General features: G+C 48.1%; 2 long non-coding RNA genes across 3 annotated transcripts; both read right to left on the minus strand.

The window, feature by feature from the left end:
- Window positions 1–1,636: 1,636 nt before the first annotated feature.
- Window positions 1,637–3,267, minus strand: LOC136330823 (uncharacterized). 2 transcript variants are annotated; one of them, XR_010730389.1, is made up of 3 exons: window positions 3,050–3,267; window positions 2,001–2,946; window positions 1,637–1,847 (listed from the first exon to the last, which is right to left on the minus strand). It is a non-coding gene; the product is annotated as an uncharacterized lncRNA (long non-coding RNA). The 2 variants fall into 2 exon arrangements; XR_010730388.1 differs by having other exon boundaries at window positions 1,637–1,945.
- A 455-nt stretch (window positions 3,268–3,722) lies between these two features.
- LOC136330822 (uncharacterized) lies at window positions 3,723–4,436 on the minus strand. The gene is made up of 2 exons (XR_010730387.1): window positions 4,141–4,436; window positions 3,723–3,988 (listed from the first exon to the last, which is right to left on the minus strand). It is a non-coding gene; the product is annotated as an uncharacterized lncRNA (long non-coding RNA).
- Between the last annotated feature and the right edge of the window lie 1,564 nt (window positions 4,437–6,000).

Genomic DNA, 6,000 nt, shown 5'->3' on the forward strand with positions numbered 1-6,000 from the left:
AAACTAAGAGAGGAGACCGGTGAAAACTGGGTTGAGCTACTCCCTTTCGCCCTCTTTAGAACCAGATGTACCCCTTATCTTATGAAATGGGCCCCTTATGAAATCCTGTTTGGGCAACCTGTAACCCCTTGTGCCTCTATTAACCAGAGAGGAGCTAGAAGTTTCTAACCATAACTTCCTCAAGTCCTTGCAGGCTCTGCAGCACATCAGGAGTGAGGTACGAGCCCTCCAGAGGTCAGCCCAATCGGACAAGTAACATAACTCCCGACTACCGGAGTCACCGGAGCCTGGACAGTAGGTATGGATTCTCAACTACAGGTGGGGCAACCTTGAGCCACGATGGAATGGACCGTTCCAGGTGATCCTGAGCACACCTATAGCTGTTAAGGTAGCTGAAAAGCCCTACTAGATCCACCTCTCCCACGTGAAGCTGGCCCATCCACCAGATGAAGGACCTCAGAGATGGCAAGTCAAACGGACCCCTGGAGAGCCTCTAAGGCAGGGGTCCCCAAACTTTTTACACAGGGGGCCAGTTCACTATCCAGCAGACCGTTGGAGGGCCAGACTATAAAAAAAACTATGAACAAATCCCTATGCACACTGCACATATCTTATTTTAAAGTAAAAAAACAAAATGGGAACAAATACAATATTTAAAATAAAGAACAAGTAAATTTAAATCAACAAACTGACCAGTATTTCAATGGGAACTATGCTCCTCTCACTGACCACCAATGAAAGAGGTGCCCCTTCCAGAAGTGCAGCGGGGGCGGATAAATGGCCTCAGGGGGCCGCATGTGGACCGCGGGCTGTAGTTTGGGGACCCCTGCTCTAAGGCTCACTTTCTCCTCTACTCGGGACTAATAGCATTCTATTGTTTGCCCAGTAGCGGACTAGAGCAACAAGAAGGGTATTAGAACAGCTGATGGAACTATAATTGCTAACAATTATACCTGGGAAGAAACATCTTCAGTAACCCTAGAGACTGACCTCACAAAATTCTTTGATGATAATTTCTGTGATACCCCAGCCTTTTCTGGAATGTCTTGGGATCTCACCTGGTGTGATGTAGCTCAAAAGAACAAAAACCTTTTTTACACCAGCCTCTATGGGTGTTTAGAGCCACAGCCAGGTAAACGAAGCACGTGTGGGTCCCACTCAGATTATTATTGTAGACAGTGGGGTTGCGAATCTTTAGTCAGCAAAGGGGGATGGACCCCTTAGGGAGGCAAAGACCCTTATATTGACTTAATTCAAAAAGGACCAGAGCCTACCTCAGGGCGGGACCCACGTTGCGCTCGAAATGCATGCAACCCCACTACAATAAGAGTCCTGAAACCAGAAGATCCTGATTGGGTTAAGGGTCGAACCTGGGGAATTAGACTCTAGGTAACTGGACATGACCCAGGGACCTTTTTCACTATCAGAAAACTTCCTACTAAGAACAGACCTCTCCTTCGAGGAGCAGGAAGCGGGCTGCCACTCAGGCCACTTAGGCCCCCTGTCAGCCTCCCGGCAGTACCTAAGCTCCCAGACAGTAAGACAGGCCCAGACCAGAGAGGAGCTACTACGACTCCTACTGCAGACTCTTTCCCAGTGTTACATCCTAGCAAGATAGGCCACAGCAGACGCAAAGTAAATTTTATAAGTTTTATTGCAGACCTGCACAGGGACTGCAGGCAACCCATGCAAGGGAACACTGCAGCCCCCTAAACCTGTGCAGGGACTGCAGGTAACCCACACAGGGGAACACTGCAGCCCCCTAAACCTGCGCAGGGACTGCAGGCAACCCACGCCTCCGAAGAGACTGGAGCACTGCAGCCCCCCAAACCTGCACAGCTAACAAACTGCACAGGGACTGCAGCCCCCCCAAACCTGCACAGGGACTGCAGCCCCCCAAACCTGCACAGGGACTGCAGCCCCCCAAACCTGCACAGCTAACAAACTGCACAGGGACTGCAGCCCCCCAAACCTGCACAGGGACTGCAGCCCCCCCAAACCTGCACAGGGACTGCAGCCCCCCAAACCTGCACAGGGACTGCAGCCCCCCAAACCTGCACAGGGACTGCAGCTCCGAGCTTCTAAAATGGCTCCTTTTTATAGGGTGGCTGTCTAGGATGAGCAAGCATCATACAGAAGCTGATGTGGCTGTTAGTCATTGGCTAGGGAGGTTGTGCGCAGTTACGGGGGTGGGGGTATTGCTCAGTGGAGAATTTCAAACATAAACTTCTGATAAGGGTCTCTGACTCAATGCAGGATGTTGCTGAACTCTTTGTTCTTAGTGTCACAGGGACCTTGTACACTCTTGGCAGCCCCAGCATGTCAGTACTCCTTGAATCTAACATTCCCCCATCTCTTTTGGACATAAATCAAATCCTTGATTCTTCATCAGTGGAGAGAATGGTATAAGGCTGGGGCTCATGAGAATTTTCTACTTTAGCTGTAGCTATAAGCTAATTAGGTCAGGGGTCCTCCCTAGTATGTGCTGGCAAGCTGATAGTGTGCCCTTAGTACTACAAGCTTTACAGACTAATTTCTTTCTGCCTTGCATTTTTCTTCTCTGTACTAACTTTTTACAACTTGCACAAACCTTTGCAACTTATACAAACCTTCTGCAACTTACACAAACTTTCAACTTTTATGTACTTTCTTATCTAGAAATAACTGGCCTTCATAATAACTTGCTTTTTCCTTTTCTTTTTAAAAGTACCTCTACACCTTATACCTTCTATTATCAAAACCATACAATTCCTTTCTAATTTATTAGAATTCTTATATCCTAAAAACCTTAACCTTCAGTAAAGACTAAGTTAGTACTAAGTAATCCTCTTTTAAAGATTGCTTTTTGGAGGTGTCCTTTTCATAAGTAGCCTATTGGACACATGACCAATATTCACAGGTTATTCTATAGTGGTAGCTATGAGTACATACATAACTTTCATTTACCTTGTAGCTTCTTTGTCAGCCATGGGACTTACACTCCCTTTCTGTATGACTCATAGCAGTACATGCATCAAACCTTAGGATGACTTACTTGGCTTTCCTTTACCTTAGTTTCCCTCCCTCCCCAAAGTCTCCATGCGTGTACCAGTTAACTTCTGGTTTGTGGCTGAAGCAGGGCATGCAGTCCTTCTCAGGGTCAGTTTACAAGAGTTGGCAGGGTCAGTCTTCGCTGTCTACAAAGGTGTTTCTGCTGGGACTGCAAGCTTCAGCCGGCTGCGGTGGACCCAGGCGAGTATGCCTTCTACCTTGGCAGTAGTGGGAGTTGTCAGGATATAAGGCTTCTTATGTCCCTCTTTCCACAGCACAGACGTGTCCCTTGATGGGGCCGGGAAGCCTGGCAGGCTTCAGTTCAATGACCTTTCTTTCCACTCTGGAGCAGGGCCTTGATGACAGCTATGAAGCCCCTTAGGGCGCTGGAGCCAAAAGTTGGTATTTCCTGACTTCTTTTGGGCCTTATTTGCCTTTTCTGTTACTTCCTTGGTCACTATAGACCTTAAAAGCCATGCTCAGAAGATCTCACTGAGGGGCTTGACAAACAGTCTCAAGACTCTAAATGTTTCGAATCAGCCAAATTCAGTTTCCAAACGGCAACTGCCGGAGGCTGGCCAGCTACCAACGTCTGCTGCAGCCCACTCTGTGAGGAGGGGTCTTACATGGCCAATCTCGCTGGGGCCTCCATCTGTTACATCCTAGCGAGATAGGCCACAGCAGACGCAAAGTAAATTTTATAAGTTTTATTGCAGACCTGCACAGGGACTGCAGGCAACCCATGCAAGGGAACACTGCAGCCCCCTAAACCTGTGCAGGGACTGCAGGTAACCCACACAGGGGAACACTGCAGCCCCCTAAACCTGCGCAGGGACTGCAGGCAACCCATGCCTCCGAAGAGACTGGAGCACTGCAGCCCCCCAAACCTGCACAGCTAACAAACTGCACAGGGACTGCAGCCCCCCCAAACCTGCACAGGGACTGCAGCCCCCCAAACCTGCACAGGGACTGCAGCCCCCCAAACCTGCACAGCTAACAAACTGCACAGGGACTGCAGCCCCCCCAAACCTGCACAGGGACTGCAGCCCCCCAAACCTGCACAGGGACTGCAGCCCCCCAAACCTGCGCAGGGACTGCAGCCCCCCAAACCTGCACAGGGACTGCAGCCCCCCAAACCTGCACAGGGACTGCAGCTCCGAGCTTCTAAAATGGCTCCTTTTTATAGGGTGGCTGTCTAGGATGAGCAAGCATCATACAGAAGCTGATGTGGCTGTTAGTCATTGGCTAGGGAGGTTGTGTGCAGTTACGGGGGGGGTATTGCTCAGTGGAGAATTTCAAACATAAACTTCTGATAAGGGTCTCTGACTCAATGCAGGATGTTGCTGAACTCTTTGTTCTTAGTGTCACAGGGACCTTGTACACTCTTGGCAGCCCCAGCATGTCAGTACTCCTTGAATCTAACACCCAGTTGAGCCAGAAGAGCAGGACCATAAATTGCCTTTTTACACTCCCAGCCCATTATAAGAAAGACCACACAACCAAGAGATTTATGCCCTAGATTTATTAGATAAGGTATTTCCCTTCTTTAACTAGTACGCAGCCTGGAATTACAGAGTCTTGTTGGCTATGTCTTAGTCCCAGACCCCCTTTCTATGTAGGGCTAGGGGCCAACACCTCGAGAAAAGGGGAACTGGCTCCCACTACAGTAACCCTTACGAGGGACCGGAACCAGGATCAGATAAAAGATTGTTTCTCTAAGGATCTCTCACTTTAGCGGAGTTCCATGGGAGGTGAACCTGCTATCTTCTGGCAAATTTCACCTTAAGTAACTCCAATTATAGTGACTATTGTCTTAACCAAGAAACCCTACCTGCCACCCTAGAGGGCCCAAAAGTAACAAAGGCTCCTGAAGGACTATGGTTTGTGTGCACTCAAGGTATCTTCAAGTGTATAGTCCCCACTCATCCTGAACTTTGTGTAAGTACTTATATAATCCCACAGGTATATCTATATGGAGGAAACCCCGAATTCCTCGTTGCTTCCCCAATGTGGGTGAAGCGGGCCCCACTCCTTATCCCTATCGTAGCTACTATAGGAATTGTAGGTTCTGCTGCTGTAGGGGCGGCATCACTCATTTAAGGGGAAGCCAACCTTAGATAGCTATCTAAAACCTTCTCAAAGGATATCTCACTCCTCCAAGATCAGGTAATATATTTAGAGCACCAAGTAGACTCCCTTACTGAAGTAGCCTTACAGAATAGGAGAGGACTAGACCTCCTCTTCCTCCGGCAAGGTAGGTTATGCACTGCATTAAGGGAGGAGTGTTGCTTTTATGCTAACAACTCTGGAGTAATTAGAGAAAATATCAAGACACTCACGAACAGATTAAAAATTAGAGACATGGAAGAAGAAAGCCCTAGTTGGTATGCCTCCATGTTTAAGACTTCTCCTTGGTTAACTACTCTTATATCTGCGATTGCTGGACCCCTCATTTTGCTTCTATTAGCCCTTACCTTTGGACCAATAATCCTTAACAAGCTCCTTGCCTTCATTAAAGAAAGAATAGAAGTAGTGAAGTTAATGGTTCTGTCCCAGCCTTATACCATTCTCCCCACTGATGAAGAATCAAGGGTTTGATTTATGCCCAAAAGAGATGGGGGAATGTTAGGTTCAAGGAAGTGTGCTGTGGCTGCCAGAGTCTAACTCTTGAAGGAGCAGGAACAGGGAAGTGCTGATAGGGTTCCTGTGAGGCTGAGAACAAAGAGATCAGTACAAAGTTGGGCGAACATCCTGCATTCTATGAGTTAGAGACCCTTATCAGAAGTTTATGTTTGAAATTCTCCACTGAGCTAAACCCCTCCCCTGTTGCTATGCTGCGCGCGACCTCCCTAGTGAATAGCCAATTGCCACATCTGCTTCTGTATAGTGCTTGCTCACTTAGGATATATAAGGACCTAGTTGTAAGCGCCAGTGGCGACTCTCATTTGTAGCCCCTTGTGGGTATGGTGT

Source organism: Saccopteryx bilineata, chromosome 3, assembly GCF_036850765.1.
Source record: "Saccopteryx bilineata isolate mSacBil1 chromosome 3, mSacBil1_pri_phased_curated, whole genome shotgun sequence".
NCBI classification, from domain to species: Eukaryota; Metazoa; Chordata; class Mammalia; order Chiroptera; family Emballonuridae; genus Saccopteryx; species Saccopteryx bilineata.